Here is a 21,971-nt window from a genome sequence, read left to right on the forward strand (position 1 = left end):
TCATCCAGAATATCTTGGTGCAGAGCAAGGTGGCAAAATGAAGGATGCATCATTTGGTGATTACCTCTCGAAGAGCTTTCAAATGACTGGGGCCTTAGTTGCACTTCCAGACCCAAAGGAGAGATTAGGACGTCTGTATATTTGGAGTTTGTGCAAGAGGGAGAGTCTCTGCCCTGTAGATCCACTATCTGGAGACTGAACTTCTATATGACAGCTGAGGAAAGATCCACCTGATGCCAGGAAAGACTCCCCCACCAGCAGGAGCAGACTCAAACACTCCCCTGAGAGAAGATAGGTTATGCAACAGGGACCTCTGAGAAGATCTTGAAAATGAATCCCAGAGACTTTTGCTCATCAGCCTTAGAAAAAATTCTTCTGTTGGAAGGCTCCGCATTTAATTGCTAGGGAAACCTGATCAGAGCAGAAAGGAGATTCCCAGCCTCTGGCTAAGCTGTTGGCTTTACTCAGTGGTTTCTGTCAGCCCTGTGCTTCTCAGAAAGTTCCTTTCAGGTGCATCTTTCCTGAAAGATTAAATGCCTCTGTGCAGATTACAGTGCTGGGGATTAATTGCCCCCTGAGGCTGAACAACTGATCTCTTAGGCCATGTGCACAGGATACAAACCACGTATAAAGCAGGAAGCAGAGAGGTTTTGCCACACAAAACAGTTGGGAAACGTATTATTTAAGGATAATCTAATCTCTTATTTAAGGAAAAGAAATGGGGGAGGAGTACAGAGCAAAGACTGTCCTACACAGTAAAAAATATTTGGTCCTAGAAAGACACCCAAATTCCAGTTGATGCAGGAATTTGGGGCTTAATCCAACTCCACTGAAGTTGATGAAAAACTTGTGAAGTTTGCATCCTCTATGCTGCAAAAGCTCGGAGACATTTGAAACATGGGAGACAAGGGGGAGTAAAGGCTGCTGAAAATAAGAGAGAAGCCTGAACTGAGAAATTCACAGAAGCAAGCAGATTTCAAACCCAGGGAGGCTTGGAGCGTCTGGGATTGAGGATACTAGTTTGGACAGTTACCAAGAGAGAGGAACTGCCTTAATATTTTGATCATAATCTTGCTTCTGAGTCTGGTGTTCCTGCCCTCCCTTTCCCAAATTTGTTTAGATTTACTGAGAGCAACTTCCTAGATCCTATCTGTTTAACTAGCTATATCCATGTTTGTGTAATGGTAAGTCCTTATGCAGCTCTCTCTGTAATATTTCAGTCTTGGTAGGTACTTCAGATGCCCTGTATCATAAGGCACATCAGGCTGTTGCTCATGTGGGGCTGCCCAAGCTCCTGTTTACCCTGTCAGATGTGGAAGTAAGCTTCAAAAAGTCTCTGCCTGTGGGACAGAGATCCATGGGCTGCAAGATGGGAGCAGATGTGGTAGATGATATCTAGAGTTCACTCACAGATTAAATAAACCATTGTGATAATATACCAGGACTTGTGGTTATGGCAGACAGCACACTTCTCACATGAGAGTGACTCACATAGTGGGTTTGTTTTCTTCCCGTTCATTTACCTCTCATTTATCGCTGGTGGTGGGTAAATAGTGAAATGAGTTTCTCAGAGTGTGATCTTTACAAAGGCCACTGAAACACTTCCTCTGGAGAGCACTGATTTGAGACAATTGGGGCTAAAGGGGGATGAAGTGTCCTGTTTGAACTTCGTTGGTGAAAAATGCAGATTCAGTGACACCAAATTGTAAATTAATTTCTTTTTCTGTTACAGAAAGGGAAAAAAGAAGTAAGAAGTTACAGCAGTTCTTTTTGATGTTTTCCAAATGAAATGCTTGGATTTTCCCATGTGAAGAGTCTTTTTGTGCCACAGATTAGTTTCTGTTTCTTGTTTGAATTCTTGAAGTGGAAAAGAAAATACTTTTGCTGATTTTTTCCCCATTTCATCAGATACTTGAGAAAGAAATTTCAGGTCAAGCCAACAATTTATTTTAATATTTAGTTTAGAAGTGACAGGAAATTGAAATACCCATCATTCCAGCAGTTCAGATTAGAATTCAAATTTTATATTTCCGTGGAGCTTCCACTCCTCATCCCAGGAATCCCCAGCCCTCTGCAGAGTTATTGGGGAGGACAGAATAAGCACCTGGCCAATGCACTGAAAAATGAGTGTCTGGTGCCCTCTATGGGTCCATACAAAACGATGGGCCTGACTCTGACCCCCGTATTTCAGTTTCATGCCTGAAAACCAGATTTAGGAGATTGTGAAATGAGCAGATTACTCCTCTGACCAAGACAACATTTATGACTAACTTGCAAGTTCTTTTTGAAACAAAATTTGAAATTGAGCTTTATAAATGTGCCTCAGAAAGGAGGAGCATGATTGTTTTGGAAAACAAGAGCTGAAATTAAAAAAAAAAAAAAGTAAATTGGCTCTTAATCAGGTCTAACATGGCATGAATGAAATGCAACAGGTCACATCCAGGAAAATGAGGCAGCAGCGTTTTGCTCAGGACCCTTCCCTTAAACTAGACCTGTACCGCAGTTGAAGGTGCAAAGTCTCTATATCTGCATACCTAAACAGGCTTAATTTACTATGCTGGGGTAGTACTAGTGACAAAGCTGACTCTTTGAACAGCCTCTGCCCAGAGGCAGCCTTTCTTATTTAGCAACTGGAGTCAATGTGTTTAAGCTGGCTGCAGTATTGCTAGCCCCCAAGAGAAGCTTCAACCTGACAGTTTAGGAACAGCCCTCATTTTCAGTAAAATGCACAAGGTGGAGGGAGCTGAGAGTTACGGTCTGCTGAGGGACTCCTAGGGGTTTTTTGCAAACCAATTTACAAAGGTGCCAGAAATAACATGGAGTGCTGGCTGGGATGAGAGCAATTTTTGGTAGTGAGACTTCCTGTGCAGTGCTGATAAAATAAACTCTACTTACCTTTCCCTGCTTCCCTACACTGATGTGGCTTGTTACAAAGTCCATCTCTCCCACCCCTTCTTTCTCATTTATTACCTCAAGTGAATATGAAGCTGGCATGGGAAACTGGATTGACAGACTTGAAAACTGAAGGTCTCTATGCTCAGACCTGGCAAAGCCCAAATTACAAGCAAGTCTAAAATGTCTCTTCAGCTTTTGAGTTATGCTCAGAGAAGTCTCTCAAAGGGGATCTCACTGGTACCCAGCCTCTCTCAGGGTGTGTGGGGCAACCAGGCTCTTCCAAAATGTGGGTTGTGTCAAGATAATGAACAGGATGCCAAGGGCTGAGTGTGGACCTGAGCTCCAGCAGGAGAAGGGACAAGACAGCAATGGTGGTGGGACCAGTGTCTGTGGCAGACTGATGGTTCCCATGGTGGCTGCTGCTTCCTGAGTGAGGTGTAACAAACGTGACTGCTGCACCCTGCCTCTCAGAGCAGAGTGACCCAAATCCCCAAACTCTTGATGGTATCTAAGCTCTGTCAGCATGTGGCAATCCCGTTGAATTTCTGTGGCCACAGCCCACCTCCATGTTGCCAGCAGCAACTTCCCACCATCCTGTGCTTTGCCAGCACCAGTCCTGAATGGAAGAGATTGTATATTCACCTAGAATTGAATTTTTTTTCTTTGACAGAAAGCAAGAGTGGTGCATATAGAGTCAAACTTACAGGGCCTGATTGATTTGAAAAGAGAAGGAAGGAAAAAAAAGTCTTAGGTGCGGTTTACCTTGTAAAGTATGTGTTTCCCTGCTGGTAAGGTATGTATATGAGTTTCCCTCCAATTCAAAGCAAGCTCTGTTCATCTCTTAAGCTCCTGTGTTGCCAGGATGGGCACTTTATGAGGGAGCAATCCATTCCGTGAGTGGGAGCAAGGTAGAGTGAGGTTGCAATGTGCAGCTGACCAGAGATCTTTTCCTGCCGCAGGTTATTGGGTCAGATGGTGTGGCTTATTGCTAGGGTTCTTCAGCAATGTAGAGACCTTAACGCCAGAAATGGTTTGCAAATGATTTAATCAGATCCCTTGTGTGTCACTGACTGATGGATCCCACCTTGTGCTGACCTGAATCATATAGGAATTCACCACTTCCCCTGGTAGTTTGTCCTAAAATTAATCATCCACTCCGTTCAAAATGTGTCTTTTATTTCTCAGTTTCTGGCTCTGCCTTTCAGGCACAGACTGTAACTATGCCTTTCTTTGCTGGCTAAAAGAGTCCATTCACCTCTGGTGTTTTCACTGGGGGAAGATATTTTTATTTCTTCTAATCAACTTGTCTCTATCCATTTTGATAACCAATCAAGCTCTAAATTAATTGTTAAGAAGTGTTTTGTTTATCTCTTTACTTCTGGTATTGTGTTTTTTCCCCCAAAAAACCCGTCTCCAAACTTTGGTATGTATTTTAATTACTCACACAAGAACTGGTCTTGGTATTGTACCAAGACTACACAAAGACAGAGAACCATCTGCCTACATGGCTGTCTGTTTCTCTGTTGATCTAGTCAAGTAAAAGTCATATATTTAGTTCCTTTCCATTTTGTCAGTATGCCCTCTCCAGAATCTTGTGCAGATCTCAAATAACCAAGCTTTGCCTAAAACATGCCTTTATCAATATGTTATAATGCCAGTTTGTATTGTGGAATGTTGTATTGTGTACAGTCAAATACATACCCAGATTTCACACATTGCATTTACCAACCATCTATCCAACTGATATCAGGTTGGCATATCAAACTCTATTTTCCGTAAAACTTCCTTGACTGGCATTAGTTTTATTTTTAGCCTTCCATTCTTTCTTTGCCTTTCAGCTGAATCATCTATCAACTTTTCCATTTTTTTGCCTTTGTTGGTTTCAGGCTCCCTGGATTAAAATTGGCAGAGTAAAAATGCTTTTTATTTCTGAAACTCACCCTGTATTTACCATGTGTCAGTCCTCTTGAATTTCTCAGCTTTTTAGGACATGCTAATCATCTGCTGACATTTGGTTAAGTCTTTGGGAGTTTGCATATGCACATAGGCCAGACTGTCTAAGGTGAAACATCCTTCTCCATATTGCTATCCTCCTTTATAAGTATTCCAAATCCAGAGCTAAACTACTTGCTGAGTATTTTTTCTTTTCTTAGTTGTCTCTTATCAGCAATTTTACACTCTCCAGTTAGGTAACATACAATTGCATTTGTTAGAATTTCTGTTACTACATTCTTGCTTAAGCACTTGTCTTTGGCTTGCATTCTTCCAGCAGTAATTTTCCCGGTATCTTTTGCCTCCTTTATCAGTTACCTGCAGTTCATAGCTTCTAACTGATATTTAATGCTATCTATTCCTTCTTTAAAAAAATGGTTTCATGTAGCTTTTTCTATTACTGTTTTCTTTGTGTCTGAGTTCGGCTTTTAGCCAAAGCTGTCCTTGTTCCTTGATTGGGAAATTAGTGGTTTATTAAAATATAAATAAATAAAGAGGAGGAGGTGGTTAATGATGCAAAAGTTGGATGAAATAGTGATCCCCTCTAAAAATAAATCCTATTCCAAGAAAAATACGCGAAGTCAGGTCAGAAAGACCCAGCCTCAATAACTGTGTTAGGGGAACATGTGAACGTACAGAGATAAGAAGTTATTATGCATCCTAGGATGTTTAGGGAATAGCTTAATAAACTTAAGCCTTTGATGGGATGCAGTGAAAGAGCAGAGGAAAGCAGCACAGTCCATCTTCAAGTCCAGAAAAAAATTTGTGAATGTTGCAATTGCTTTTCTACTGATCTGTTCTGGGGCTGCCATACCTGAAGTGGATCTTCTTGTCAGATTGGATTTTTACTTTTATTTTAATAATGAAAATCATCAGTATAGGTTTATAAAAAGTTAATGTTGCCTGGCAAACCTGTATTGTTTTTAAGTTTACTTGGGTTTTAAGGAAATATATAATCACAGTGTCTTGCAATGAAACCTACTTAGGTAATCAATGCAAGGTTGTCTTGGAGAGAGGTACTGTTGCTGGGCTGAAAATGCTCTCTAAGAGAGTAATGAAAACAGACAGCTTTAAGATGCAGGTAGGGGATTTTTTTGGTGGATCACTGAAGAGATCAACATAGATCTAGGTTCTTGACTTGCAGAACTGATTTTAAATGAAACGAAACAAATTTTCAAGAGCATTATATGTTCTTGGTCATGAAATCTGCCCCAGTCTTTAACTGGGAGATGGGATGTTGGCTGATAAAGACAGTGATGGGTTAATAAAAAGAAAGATAACGCAAGAGGAAGAGAAACAAGCAAGTAAGCAAGAAGATTATGATGAAAATAAATGTGAAACCAATCTAATTACTAGGAAAAGGAAGCTTATGCAGCAGCAAGACTGGTGGAAACATAGGGGTGTTTCTGGAGGGATCATTCTGGCACATAAAATGATTCAATGGGATACAAAAAACCCCTCACAACTAAAATTTTGAGGCTGCATATGCAAAAGGCATCATCTTACAGAGCAAGGAAGTAATAGCTCCTCTGTTGTGGCTGTACCTGGCATGTGGGGCCAAACATTGATTTCCTAATATTGACAAATTGGAGACAGTTCAGAGAAGAGCAAGAAAAAAAATAAAGATTAAAGGAGCTAACTTTGTTGTTTTACATGACTAATAGCCCGTGCTGAGTCCAGCGGAGTTATGTGCATTCACATCAGAGTGAGTGAGACCAGAGTCCAGGGCTCTCCTCTCTGCATGAGCCTTTAGTTCCATGCGCAGAAGACATTTGTAGGCCCGTTTGGCTGTTCCTATCTGTCCTGGGCCAGTGTTTCAGTCAGTGAAAATCCAGTCCATTTCCCTTTGTCAGCAGTGCTATAGAAACCTCCACAAAACCAGCTACCCAGGGGAAAACAGCCACTCCCTATGCGCAGATGAGAGTCTGAGTATATCCCCAGCCACTGCAAAATGCCTGTCTGGTGTGCAGGGGCTTGAGAGCAAGTATTGAGTGGCCTTATAGGTGAGAAACAAGACCGAGTTTTATAATTCCCCAAGATAGCAAATGCTGCAGATTTCTGACTGTCTTACACCTGCTTTCCTGGCTTTCTTATGCCTGCTTTCCTGTGTCACTGTTCATACTGCACCGTATCATTACTCTTCTTAGCCTGGGACAACTTGGGCTGTCTTCTGTCCCAGCTAAGTTTGTCAGCATTGTGCCCCATGGCTAACGGTCTGCCTTAAGCAGGGGTTGATAGCATTTCTTCAGAGTCTTTCAACTCCTTACCCTGTCAGAGTGGGCCATCAGAGATGGCTTTGAACTTGCTGTTAACTGACACGTGCCCCAGATTTTCTGAAGAGCAGAGGAGGATTTGGCAATACTCCAAGATCTCAGTTGTGAAGATCTCATCGTGCCCTTCTGTACCAGCCAAGACTCGGAGGCAGTGTGTGAAGAATTGACTAGACCGCTTGCCATGACAGCTATAAATTGTCCCGTCTTTTCAGGCATACAAAAAAGTAATGACAACTGTGTTGTAGACATTTGCTTTTGTGTGAAGTTGGATGTCGCCTTCATTCCAGACACACTGCATTAATCTCCCCAGGGCTACCCTGGCTTGTTCTCGGCAGTCATGCCTTTCCAAGACAGCACATTGCCAGGGTAGCAGAGTTTCTTTACCGATGTCAGTATTGCATTGTCAACTGCCTTTATATGCTTGCCACCAAGGCATTTTTTTTTTCAAATGTTGGCTTTTGGCCTCCCAGAGCAACTAGTAATGATCGGAATACTTCTGAGTGTGTGTACAACCAACAAATGATTGTTAGAAAATGGCAGATTGTAGGTCAGCAGCTCTGTGATTATTTTGCCATGAAGAGCCCTGTGAGAATGGCTGTAATGGACCAGACCACAGTTCCATCAAACTCAGGATCCTATTTCCAGTCATGGCTGGAGTAGGGAATTAGCAATGGGTATGAGAAACGGGCAAGTGCATCCTCTAGCTCTCCCTAATGCGTTCCTGACCTCTAACTGTTATCATCTTGAACTTGCTAAGGCAGGCACAGGCTGGTGGTAACCTCAGTGAATTTCTTTTCCATGAACTTATTCACTCTCTCCTTGAGTCTGTGTAAATTCCTAGTGTCCACAATGCCTTCTAGCCAAGGATTTAGCAGCTCATCTATCTGGTCCATGCAGAGGCACCTTTTTTTGTCATTTTTGTCTTCACTCCTAATAATGACATTTACTGTCCTCTAGTGTTTGTAGTGTTATACTCCACTGGGTAGCAAGTCAGACTGACACACCAATGACATGCACCTGCAGAAATCCACTCTGGGGTATCAGTGTTTACCTCCCGGCTCACCCACCTAGTAGGAAAGAATACTGACTTCATATTTGCTAATTGCGATTTGCTGACTATAATAGTTCTGCAAGAAACTTGTGTAGCACTGTTATAGTGACCCCAGTCATAAGGTAGAAGGTATCTAATTCTCAAGTCTGAGATATTAATCAGATATACACATTGCCTTCTGGGCTGATTCTCTCTGCAGTGTGCAAACCATCATTCTGCAAGGGAATAAAGCTGAAGTGTTCCTCAGGGTTGTGCTGAAACAGCAGAAAGAAAACTGCACAGGGCACTGTCTTTTTTTTTTTTTTTTTTTTTTTTTTACGTAATCTTGAGAACACTTTGTAATTCTCTTTCAAATAAACAGGGCAAATGAATGGGAATTCTGCATATTGTGTTAAATATTTCTTTGGTTGAAGTGTTCATGGCAAGAGATGGGAGTTATAAGTACTATGCTGTTTTCAGAAGAAAATTTTCACTAGCAGCTTGCTGAATCAGTTTCCCGACTTGTCTTTAAAGAAACCAGACAGTACCAGATCTTTACCTTAGCTATGTGGACACTGGTGGAGCTCTGCCAAGCTATATCAGCTGGGAATCTAGGCCAACTCTTTTTAAATTTAGGTGTCACTTACTTATGTCTTTGAATGAATAGGTCAATCTAGAAACAGACTTTTTTCAAGAAGAAAACATGAACTTTTGTTTCATAGCCTATAGAGATGATATATTGGTCCATTCAGTGAGCCTTTACAAATAGTTCAGAGAAGTACAGTACAACACAAGCAATAGAAGCAGTAGGAGGACTGACATTTATCTCCAAATTCTATCAAATGACAATGAAAAGAGGTCTGTATGGGGGTCATGGAAACATAGCTTGTTCTAGTCTAGCTAAACATGTCCACTGATAATCTAGTTGTAGACTACGGCTCTCAGTCCAAGGTACATTAACTATCTTACTGGCTTTCACGATCACAGCGTAGCTGTACTCTGTGTGTGTGTGTGCAACATCTCTATATTTTTTCTAGAAAGAAATAGTTCATTTAATGAATGCTATCATCTTCTTCATAGGCAGAGTCCTTATAGTTTGCTCAGATGTCATCTTCAGTCCTGTAGATTTTATTTGTTCACTCAGCTGGATTGTTCCTAGCAGCACAGTATATGAAATTTGAGCTGTGCTGTGATAAGCGTATGATGTCACTTCTCTTCCCTGATTAAAGGAGTGTAATTCTCAAGATTAGATTTCTGGAATGCATAACACATTTAAAATTCACTTTTAGGGTCAAAGTCTTAGCTGGTATAAATTGATGAGGCTATGTTATCTTAAATATATAATAGACAGCTAGGATATGCCAGATAAATACAGCACTGTCAACTAAAATAACAATAGTTCCATGAGTTTTAGGCCTCCTTTTAATCCACAACACTAGTCCAACATTTTGCTATAATTTTTTCAAAACCATATGGGTCTCATTTTCTTCTCACATATACTGCTTACATACAGATGCAACACCACTGAGTTCAATGGAGTTATGTTTTGATTTAAACAGGTGTCAGGTCTCAGCCTAGCAAAGCACTTAAGCACGTGCTTAACTTGAAAGCAGGAATGTGCTAATACAACTTCTGATTCTGACCTTGAAAACGTTCACTATCTGCTTGAATGCTTACTATCATAAATGAGAATCAGGAAAATAATTATTTTGTTTCAGCCACTCAAGAAATCAAATAATTGCTCTAAAATAATTTCCATTGATCCACAAGGAAAACTGTTGTTTCACAAAACTACAGTAATATTTGGGGTTAATATAAACTGGTTTATATCTTTTTTTTTTTTTTTTTTAAAATTGTCTTCAGGAAGGAGGAAATGGACACAACCTGGGCAATTTTTTGAACGGCATGTTTTACCTTTTTTGATCTTTTGGAAATGGCATTTCAGTTTGAATTTTATGAATCTTATCTTTTTTAAAATTGTGTTTCTCTCCCTCTCTGGCAAGTTAATTCACTGGATGCTACCAGAAATGGCAGATTGTCATGGTAAGATTTCAAACTTAGCTGGGTAGTGCAATATGACACAGCTAGAATAGCGTACTACTACCATGAGTTCTTTTCTGAGCACCTCCAGAAAATTCAGCAATACCTAGCCAAAAACTGCATTTTGTTGGGAATTTATAAATTAGCCATGCAAATTATGTCTTCCTTTTACTTAATTCAAGAGCTTCCTATGTGCAGGGTGCAGGCTAAAGGTATTTGGTGAGTCAGTCTCTACATACCATTAGCAAAACCTCTGTGCCAAGATAAATGTAAAATATTGAACAAATATAAAATACAGTAATTGCACAAATCCATAAAGTATAGTTGAATTCCAATGTAAAATTCAGAACTGAGGTGGATCATCTCGACATATCGGGCAGAAGATCTATTAGATAGTTAAAAAAAAATCTTTACTTTCTCTTTTTCCTGGAAAATATGCTTAAGGAGAAAAAAATCCTAAAAAATGTTTTCAATGTGTCTAAAATGTAAACATTAATTGTTTTATGGGGTGGGTTTTTTAAATCTTTTATTTGTGGAGTTCCTCTGTGGATAAAGATGAGATGGTTTCATTAAGTTTACTATTCTTTTGGGTGGTGAAGACTGGGTTCAAGCTAGTAACACCAGCCTGATGTTCTACAAAGCTCTCCATGAAGGTCAGCTTTCTCAGTTGTCTCTCCCCACTGGCAAGCTGTTTTGCTCCTTGTTCTGTTCAACGGTCTTCCTTGCCCAGTCAGTCACACTGCATACATATTAGCTTGCACCCAGATCCACACCCAGAAGCATCTCAGTGGTCCCCTTGTTGAAGAAAGCCAGGCAAACAATAGAGGCTAGTTTGCTGAAGTGCCATGCTCCATATTGGTGGGAGACATTTGTACCAACAGTTTTATGATCATATCAACAGGGAGGATAAATTCTCTATACTCTTCATCTATCTTGGCTTAGGCTGCCTTATGCCTTGAGATTTTAGAAACATCTTTTCTCTGTGAAGGCTATATACCACAATGTTCAGGGATCCTTCTTTCAAACCGATGGTTGATGGGCACTGGCATTTGTATATGCAGATCCTGTTTGTGCAGAAACTCAAGGATTTCTACATGTGAAAATAGGTAAAGGAATATCAAATTGTCTCTGAAAATCCTTGTTTCATTTGGTCTGGTGCCAGCTGTTGTACTGCACTGAGCAATATTTCATGTAATTCTGATTGTCCAACAAAACAACTTCAGCTGATCCCGCAAAGCTGGACAACATAAAAATGCCCATTCAAAGTTTGGATAAAAGTGTTAGAAGCATGTTCAGTCCCCTAGTTCATCATCAGAAACTTGATAAGACTGATCTGCCAGTTTATAGTCCTGACCATAAATCTATAGAGAAAGCAAAATGAAAGCCCCTGCTCTGGAAGAAGCTGAACACCCTCAAATCATGACCATCACTAAGGTTTTGCCTTGAGTTCTGGGGGCGAGGAGGCTCCTAGTGTCCCATAGCATTTTGGTGTGGAATGAAATATAAGGAAGGAGGACAATTCACATGACTCAAACACATCACCACATTTAGGGAGCTTGTTTACATAGGTGCTGTCTTTAGTCACTGAAGAGAGGGGAGTTAGAGAGAGCAATAATTTAAATATTTAACATTGCTTACCAGAGCGCTCTCCTAGGAGAATAAGAAGGTAGACCATAGAGCTGTTTCATTAGGGGTTACCTTTTGCTGATAGGAATATCCCCTGCAGTTAAAAAGGCTCCCCCAAATTACTGATATAAAGCCTTTTTGTTTTACTGTGGCAGGTGTATTTTTGAGCTTCTAGAAGACAATTTGCTAGTTGGGGAATGAAGAATGGATGCCAGACAGTCGCTGCTGTGCTGTAAGGAATCAGGTTTGATGTGTCCTTGCAGCAGAATGTCCTGACACAGTACTAAGCCCTGTGCTCCACAGGCTGGGGAGCAGTCTCCAGGTGGCAGTTGATAGGTGGGCACAGTAGCAACTACACGCATCGTTATGTTTCAGTGTAGACTTCCTTCTCAACGCCCGTGAACACAGCTGTGCTCATCTGGACTCAGAATTTCTCTTCTTTTACATGTGGCAATTCAAATCACAGGAAATGGGAAGAGAGTGGATATTGTATTTGCATAGTTCGTGTACTGTCACAAAGCAGAATGGACTTTGGTTTTCGTACTGCAGTCCTTGCTGTATGAGCATCTAGCAATGGACGTGTCCTTGTTTCCATCTCTTCTAGTCCAAATGAAACGACACAAGGAATATTTTCAGGGGTGGCTTGATGCTGTTAGCACCTTTGGGACCCTCTGGTTGGTTTCTGCAACCCTTGACTTGTTGGCAAGCCCATGGCGTCTGCTCTTTTACCTTTGGTCTCCCCCCCAAAGAAAGGCAAGAAGGCAGCTCCATGTGCCAGGCATTAACCTGGGAACCTGACCTGAGGAAAACATGTCCCATTTGCACAGTTCAGTGTAACAGGAAAACATCTGTCCGTCATGTCACGTGAGATAAGGTGATTTGTGAGTCCGTTTACCTCAGGTGGATTCAATTTTTGATCTTGGAAGGAACCCAAGCCAGAGAAAGCTGTCTGCATACTGTGCTGTCCAGCCCACAGAGCATGCACTGAGCAACTGGCTGCTGGGGAGATCCTGTCTCCTGGATGCTTTCTGGAGCGGCTTTGAGACTCCCAGCCCCTCCCCACCCTCCTCTCATCACTAACAATAACCAGATACTGGTTTGCCTGCAGTATCTAAAAGAAGAGACCTCAATTAAACTGAATGTTTCCCATTATTTAGGCTGATATGGAAGTTTCTGTTGTTTCAACCTCATCATGACTCATCTGCCCAATATTTTGTTTCTCATCATGGGTTTGTTTGGGTTTTTTTATCTGCAAAACTTTTGTTAATTCTGTAATAGTACTCTGTTTTAAGGGAAGCTATATGGAAAAAGTGAGTCAGAGTAAAACCAGTTCCAACCCCAGCCTCACACACGGCAACCAGACAGGGATGAAATGCTGTGTTGATGGCCAGAAGACCTTGCAGGTGAAATTTTCATGTGCGCCTTGCTCCCTGCTTTGGCCTGACTTAGCTTCTGTGGAAGCCAACGATAGTTTTATCACTGACTTCACGCCAGCAGAGTTAGGCAGCTCTGTGCTATAGCACAGGCTCGTAATCTCAAAATGTGAGTTTCTGGACTGCAGTTGACAGTGAAGCACTTGTGTTCTTTCAAGTCCTGACCCAGGGTTTCTTGAAGAGCAACAGAAATATGAGGGGAGAAAGGGAATTGTACTGTTGCTGGGGTCAGCCAAACATCTCCTCTGGAGGATGCATGTTAGGTCTGAGATGTGCTAGGGGTTCACTGTGAAGGGCTACTGAGAGGCAGAAGCCGGAAAAAATGTGTCTGCGACTGTACATAAAATCTGAATTCCTCTACCCAGAAAGGAGTTCTTAAAACAGAAGCCTGTAACTCCCAGCACCTTAATTCATCTAGAGACAGCTTTCCTTCAACTGCTTAGTGGCCTGGCTTGCCACAGTGAAAGGAGATATGTGGAAGAGGAGTACAGAATATGACATGTACGATTTTAGAAATTTTAAATGTCAAGATGCTTAGGCAATTTAGGCAATCAACAAGACAAAATGATGTGGGACGAACTGTACCCAAAGACTGTTCCTGTTGAAGATACATCTCCAGACAAAGACAAACAAGAAATGGTTGTTTCTAAATTTTTACTGGTGCTCTAATTTAGTGCAACCATCCCCAGGCGCAGCCAGGTAGTAAAAAGGGACAGGCTACACTTTCAGAGGAATAAAATCCTCTATTTAATTAATCCTCTTTAGTAACAATATATATTCATGCCCTCAGCCTGCCTTGCACACTGGGGTGCTCAGAATGTCCTTGCTCATTCACAGTTGACATCAAAGCAAGGGGAGGGGAGAATAAAGCAAGAAAGCACAGCTGAGGGGGAAAGGGAGGCAGAATATGGAAATTAAGAATAAATACAGTACTGCAACTCTGCCAAGAGGGTGGAAAAATAGGAAATCTGGGAAAATACTACCTGTAGCAAGATCTTTCAGGCCAAAGAAAGAGCAAGAATAATCTCTCTCCATTTTCCACCTACATACCTTGAATCCTTTGCAGAAGGAGTTGCTGTAACAAGGACAGCAGGCAGCCTTAGATTAAGTGGGCACTGCCTTCTTCTGCCTTACATGGGGTTTTGGCCAGGATTGGAGTCATTCCCTCCAAAACAAAGTCAGGTATGAGGTCAACCTCAGTCTCAGGCTAAAAAGCCACCAGAATGCCTTAGAGACAGTGTTACTAATGGGAGCTCCCTGCAGTAAGGAACTGTTTGTGCAGGCTTGCACAGGCTCAGATTGCCAGCACAAGGTGCAAGGAAGAAGGGAATGTGGCCATATTTCCCGCTCTTACTTCATACTAGGCAGAGTAATTCAGGAAGCCAAACCCACGAGCAAAACAGCCATGCCTCCGAGCATCCTGTGTGCCTCTGTAGCCAGAAGCACTCAACACAGAGAACCTGGGTACATTTCTTTCTCTGGGATGAAGGAACTTTTGTCTAGCCAAATATATCTCTCTCTATGACCGAGAGCAAATGTTACGGAGATCTAGGGTATGCCTTCTTTGTGTCTCACTGTCTGAAACATCATGAAATCCCACTGCCCACCTGATGGCACATAAGAGCTGATTGTAGTCCATGTTCAACAAATGATTCACCAGGCATATTTTAATGGGAGTGAGCCAAGGAGCTGGGCAAACACACAAAGGCTTCAGACATTCAGAGCTCCACCAAAGTCCCTGGTAGTCACTGCTAACTGTGGCTTTGAAGCAAAATATCTAACAGATCAACATCCCTAAAGCTGCGTCTCTGTCTGCGCCCCCCCTTCTGCCCCCCCCCCCCTTCTTTCAACACAACAGAATTTGTTTTCTTACAAGAATCCTCCATATCTGAGTTCTAGTTAAGGCTCAGTGCATCTGGGATTAAGGGTGAAAAAAAGGACTCCAGCTTCCCACTGTCCATCTCCATGTGTAGAGAGGCACAACTTACAAGAGCCTGGGAGCTCTTGTTCTTTGGTGCCTGGACTGTTCTCACCCAAGAAGAAAGGGTATTTTCCTCTTTAAATGCCCTTCTTCCCCCTTTTCCCCAAACACACTGGATGACTGAGAAATGAGTATTTAACAATAACTGGAGATCACCCTGCATTTTGATCTCTTTCTCCCTGAATTATGTCATGATGGGTTTCACAGATGTCTTTATGAGTGGAACAGTGGGAAATTCAGCCAATACAGCAGAAAATTTGGTGCGGTTCATAGATCTGGTGTGTTGAGTGTTACCTGCATGTGAACTCCTGTATGATGGGGCCTTCCATTCCCTGTTACAAACTTCAACCTCTCTCCTAAACATGCCAAACTCATGTGCCATAGCTCTCCAGTGTGATCTTGGTATTCCCATACATCATAAGCTGCTTGGCATATAATCCTTCTCAGGGTTGGATACCTAGCAAAGGAGGGTGTGTTTGCTTATTGAAGCATAGGAAGATGAATCTCTCTAAGAAGGGGGGGAGACTTTAGTGTAAAGTGCGAATAGGCTTCATCTCTTTAGAGCAAGAGCCATCTGTATCATCTCTTTGCAAAGTACGTGGCACAACAGGATCTCAGTTGTTTACTGGAACCACAGCAAGTCAGTAATGTTAACAGTTGTGTTCAGGGTATATAGGTAACATGTTTTTTTAGACCCACCCAGTTGTATTTGCAATTGGAATCATCATTGCTCCTTTGCAAATCTGTGTTGACAGTTTTTAATTAGGGCAGATTTTTCTGGCAAATCCCAATTATGATGTCAATTAATTAGTCTTCAGTATCTGCTCCAATGCCAGAGCATTCGACCACAGCTGTCATGCTTCCTTGATGAGTGAGAAAAGGATATCTGGTTTTGTCTCACTGTCTGCAGATGACAGGATTCCCCAAAAGAACTCAGATTTGCTGACCTGAAAGGAGAAAAACAAACACAAAACCCCCAATACCTTCAGCTACTGACTGCTACCTTCCCTATGGTGCTCCTTCTGAAAGCTGCAGCTCAAACCCCACCCAAACAGAAGCAATGCAGCAACCCCACTGATAAAGGTTGAATTGCCTTTGCAGCCTTCAGGTTTTGGGCTGCTCTGGAGGTCTAAAGTACTCTCTGGCGTAGTTTTCACCCATCAAAGTGAAGCTCAGTTCACTTCCAGCACTAGAAATTGATGTCTTGGCATCACACTCCATAGCATGGTGCAGGCTTTAACTCTGGGGGCTTGTGCCTGGAGAAATCTGGGGGAAGACCATGTAGGTCAGCGATTTTCAGCCTGTGAAGCAGGCTTCTAAAAATGGGGCAAAATCAAGCTGTACTGTGTGATACAGGATCCCACATCTGAATTTTCTAAACATTATTCATCCTTACTGGAAAATTGTTCAGGGTCCTCAAACAGAAAAAGGTTGAAAGCTTCTGTTTTAATATGATGGAAACAATTCATATCTCTGTCCCTGCTCCTACCAAGCCAGAACATAATTTTTTACAGCAATAATAATTTAAATTACATTTGATCATGCTAATGCTTTAGTCTAAGTAATGGGTAAAGATCTGTGATTATTTTAAATTTACATTGTTAATTAAAGTAAGATGCTATGATACCAATGAGACATTTTACCAAAGGACCTTTTACTCTTTCTTTTTATTACACAGAGGAAAAGGAAAGCCCTGTTTATAGCTTAGAGAATAGAGAAATAGAAAGATGGGTTAGCAAAAAGACATTTGAAAATTTATTACAAATGCAGGTTCAGTTATAATCCTGCCATCAAAGAATCTCAGAACTTCTTTAAACTGCTGGCAACTATGCCACAACTTACCTTCCCTATAGGCATTATTAAGCCCTTGAAAAGCTAAGGTGCAGGCAGTGGGTGAATTTTCACTCAAGGTTATTCTGTGTGTCAGGAGCAGGGATAGGCAGACTATTCTGTACACGCTACATGCTTTGGAGAAGCATTTGTCTACCATGGTAATGCATGTGGGAGGAGAGAGAGACAGGACATCGGTGAACTTCATCACAAGAAAGGATCCCAGCATTGTGGGACTCCAGGCAACACAAAACAAATTCCTGATCCAACACAAAAAATGAGAAATACTGAATCATGAGGTTGACTTGCATTGATGTCATGTTGTTCCCTCCCATGTGTTCACTCCTTGTATAATTCATTTTGATTTGTCTGAGCTTATATGTCATTATTTGTTTTTGGTTTTTAATGAATTTTTTTTTTCCTCCTGTATCCCTCAAACATGTTGAGCATATTTGTGCAATGATAATATGAATTACAATGGAGAAACACTATTGTCACAGTGGTACTATAAAAAATGGGCAAGTTCAGATGGACATCTTAAAAAGTGGGCTTTGATTTCAGATCATTAACATCAGCTCCACTGATGTTTCTGAAACTGGGCAACCTGGAAATCAGGCTCCTCAGCTTCTAGTGGCTTGGAAATTTACTTGGCATATACTTTTTATGAGAAAGCATGAGAAAATGTTCATTTCTGTCCAGATCCCCTGTAAAAATCTCAGAGGTAAAAGAAGCAGTGCCAACACTGAAACATCTTCAAAGCTGAGATGTATGTTTGAAGTTTTAAAAAAATCACAAAGCCCTAAATTCAGCCACTGGTTTTCAATAAAAACACTTACTAAAATATTTTCGTTTTTGCAAGTATTTAAAGAAAAACCATGGTTTTGTAATGAAAAATGACAGCAAGTCCTAGACAAAATTAGAAGCGACTTCTGATAGCTAGGAGATGAGAGTCTTTGCAAGGTCAACAGAAGGTCATGTGGCCACTGATGGAAGAGATTTTGGCTATCCAAGGTCCCAAGCGTACAATGCCTTCATCAGAAGAGAGTCATTTGTCACATTGGAAGATGAAGGGTGACTATCCCATTGCACTAGCATAATTCCCTCCCTCCACCTAAGAACATATTGTTTTGCTAATTACATGCCTGCAATTAACATTTTCAATGTAGAAAATTATTATATGTGCCTCCAATGTAATAAAAGCAGCTCTTCTGAAAAAAACCCCCTGTTTTTTAGGTTTTCACATTTTGGGTTATGCATGTAGTCTGCATTAAAAAACCCCAAACACTACCATATGTGGAAAACAATTGCTTTGCAACCCTCTCCTGTATCTTCATTGCCTGCATAATACCACTTTTTCTGAGTCTTGCAAATGATTCAGCACTCGAGGCAGCAGCACAAATCCAGTGGTGTAATGTTTTCTGTTCACCTGCAGATCAGAGAATATTGTGTACTTATTTTCAGAGGTATCAACCTGCTAAAGAATGGCTTTTCCTCAGCACATGTGAAGCTGCTGAATGGTGAAGGCTGAGACCTGCCCACAACATGTGGAGGGTGAAGCAAGCTGTCCCAGCGTAATTCTGATCATTGGCTGCCTTCAGGGGGTGTTGTGAAAGGGAATTATTCCCACTTTTCCTCCAAATGGGCTCCCCACCCATGCTCCTAACTGACAGCTCAACTTGAAAGAGTTCACCCGCAGGAAACTATTAAACTGATGATCATTCTTGTGGTTTATGCATCGATACAAAAATGTTTCGTTTCAAAAAGAAAAAAATGCTGTGGTAATTTTCATAATAACTTTTTCCTCCTCTTAAATAAACTTGGGCAGGATCCCAACGAAGGTGGTTGACTGTTGGATAATTAAAGGATAGATCTTTTTCAACATAACAGATTTGTGAACATTATGTAAATATGCATTTAGGCAATTGAAGGATTGTGCCTCACAGCATAGTCAAATACATGGACGGCTGCTTTAGGATAAGACCCAGCTAAGCCAAAACAAGTGCTAGAATTCAATGCAGAATACTCTCTGCCTGGGCTGTACCGATGTCAAACACAGCTGTGGCATTTTGTTGAAATCTCCCTGGAACCAAAGTTATCCTACGTCATCAGAGGGCTGTGCATGGTGTCTGCTTTCCCAAGCTCTTTCCAGGGGAATAGGAAAAGAGCAAGGTTGAGTTGAACAATTGGGAACTTCTCACAAGAAGAGAGGAGTCAGGAAAATGTTTGGGAATGTATTCGATTGTATTTGAAGTGTGGCAGTGGCATGGAGCCAGGGGCAGGATGCTCTGTGAGAGGGAAAAGATGGTCCTTTCACCAAGCACACTGGGCTTAAAAAAAAGCTGATTCCAAATTGGACTTTTTTGGTCTAAGAAATGAGCTGGGCAGCTCCTGAAAATTTCCCTGGAAGACTCCCACCTACCTCTAAGCTGTGGCCAGGTCAGAGAGAGGCAATGTCTTTCCTTATCAGTCAGTACCTCACTCTCGCTCCTATTCCCTCCTCCATCTCCTTGTGGCTGTTTTTGTCTTTGCTTTCTGTTAGGGAGCAACTTGGCTCTGAGAATGGACCCAGACCGGTTCAGATGACAACTGAAAGGGCATTTAACAGTATTAGAATTGCAGGCACAACAATCAGAGACAGATGGAAAAGCACTGACTTGAACAACAAGTTTTCAGAAGCTTCCCATGGCCTCATTTTCACCTTCTGTTTTCCCTGTTGGTTGTCCCTTTTCCTCTCTCACCTGCAAAAATAGAGCTCTGCCTATTTATGTCTGAATTGTTCCCTAATGATTTGGGAGTGGATTGGAGGTACTGCTCAGGAGTAATGTTGTTAGACTGGAAACACTGTGCAACACAGACTCTGAATATGGTCCACATGTTGGCTGTTGACTTTAATACTGATCTTCGCTTTGCTTCTGCTCCTCTTGATGTATAGACCCTGCAGGTGCTGGCACAGAGTTGGCACCAAGATGCCATTGGCATAAGTGATCCACTATTGACACCAAATAGTCGGAGTGATACCACAGTGGTGAGGTAGGCACTGCCAGGGAGAGCTGGCTGACACAGCAATTGGAGAAGATGGTTTCTGTGGAAATAAAATCTCCTGGCAGGCGTTTGGGATTCCTGCAGAGGTTGATCAAAGCATCATTTGGGTAATAAATAATAAAAGGCAGGAGCACATCTGTCCTCCTACCAGCCCTGTCCCCTTGCACACTGGCTAAGTCTTCCAAGGACTTCCAAGGAAAGCATGAAACAGTGTGGCGATTTGCCTTTCCTGTTGTAGGTAATCTTATTTATGTTTTGAAGTTAAAGCGCTAGTGCGTATAAAGTCCATGTGAAGCCTTTCTGTGTTGGTTTGCTCTTTTCAGTGCTAAGCTTCCTCCTTTGATTAGGGAAAGAAAATGCATAAGACATTTCAGGGTCAGGACTGACCTTGGGGATAAGAAGTTGAACCACAAGGAGGTAGAGCTAGACATCATAAGAGTGCTCAAAAGAGGCCCTGAGATTCAAGGGCTCACCCAGACTAGAGTCTTAAAAAAAATCAGACAGACCGCTTCAGCAAGGTCTCCTAAACGTCATGTGAATGTCCAGCATTCACAGGCAGATACCATGAAATATTAAAACAAAGAAATAAATACTATCAAGACAATTATGGAGCCATTGTTGTGCTTGACTAATTAATACTTAGCAATCCACAGCTTGCATCAAACTTAGAAGTGTTTTGCGATGTTAGGAATCATTTGTCGCTCCTGATGTCTTTCTTTGGTTTTTTTCTCTTAAAACCAAAGTGCTCCCTAGGAAAGTGTTGCCAGGTAAACTGCTGATGTGTGTCTTGCGGTGACAATTTCAGGAATGTTCCAACTCCTGTCTTCCTTTTCTGTATTTTCAGTAGGTTAGTTGAAAGATGACTTGAAGAGGTGGAGTCTGAGATAAAAGAGAACATAAATCAGATTACAAAAGTATATGCAGGGGCCTTTCCTTAGCTGTTCCAATTCTCTAATATGTTTAACCCCAGGAAGTAACTTGATGGGTAAACCTTAGATCATACTCAGAACCACTAATTTTGCCTGAATCCGGTGTTGAAAAGGGGAATTATCCACTCTAAAACTTTATCCTCATCATCTGACTTGAGTTTTCTGAAGTAATTCATCTTTTTCTTATTCTACCTCCAACAAAGGTGTTAGTTGTTGTGTAGTTTAAGGGGCTGGATAGAGATGACTCATAAAAGAGCAATAAGCTCTTTTTCTTACTTTTCTTTAGTAAGGGGATTTTCTTGACATCCAGCTCACCAATTAAAACTCCACTCCAGCAGAATGTGGTAGGGCTCTGCCATCTTTATCTTTTAAGATTGGTTTCCTAAGGAAGTGAGAAACATGCCATTACATGCTCTGTATGTCTGTTTCTCTCTGTCATCCCCCCTCGCCCCCGCCTGCCCCAACAGTGTTAAAATCTGCTGATTTATTTTAACCACAAGCATAACAGAGGAGTGCAGTTTCCAAAAATATAAAGCTGCTAGAAATGTCATGGAAATCAGAGGCTGGGTAACGTGAGACAATTTACAGCACAAGCTTACTCTTGTTAGACAGCAAAGAAATTTAGCCTTAGACATTCATCTGTAGGAAACCAAGCTTCACTAGTTCTGCTACTCCTAGAAATGCATGTTTATTTCTTTGATTCTGAAGAACAGTTATATCCAGAAATCACATTTTGATATCATGCATGTGTTTAAAAGTGAACTCAAACTATTGATGCTTCAATCCGCAGCCAGAGACCAGGAGTGCTAAGACCTCCTCTCGACAGCAATCTACCCAAATTCCTGTTGGGTGTATCTTCTTCATTTTTGGCTACAACACTATGCAGATTTTCATACAGCT

Source organism: Gavia stellata, chromosome 10, assembly GCF_030936135.1.
Source record: "Gavia stellata isolate bGavSte3 chromosome 10, bGavSte3.hap2, whole genome shotgun sequence".
Lineage (NCBI taxonomy): Eukaryota > Metazoa > Chordata > Aves > Gaviiformes > Gaviidae > Gavia > Gavia stellata.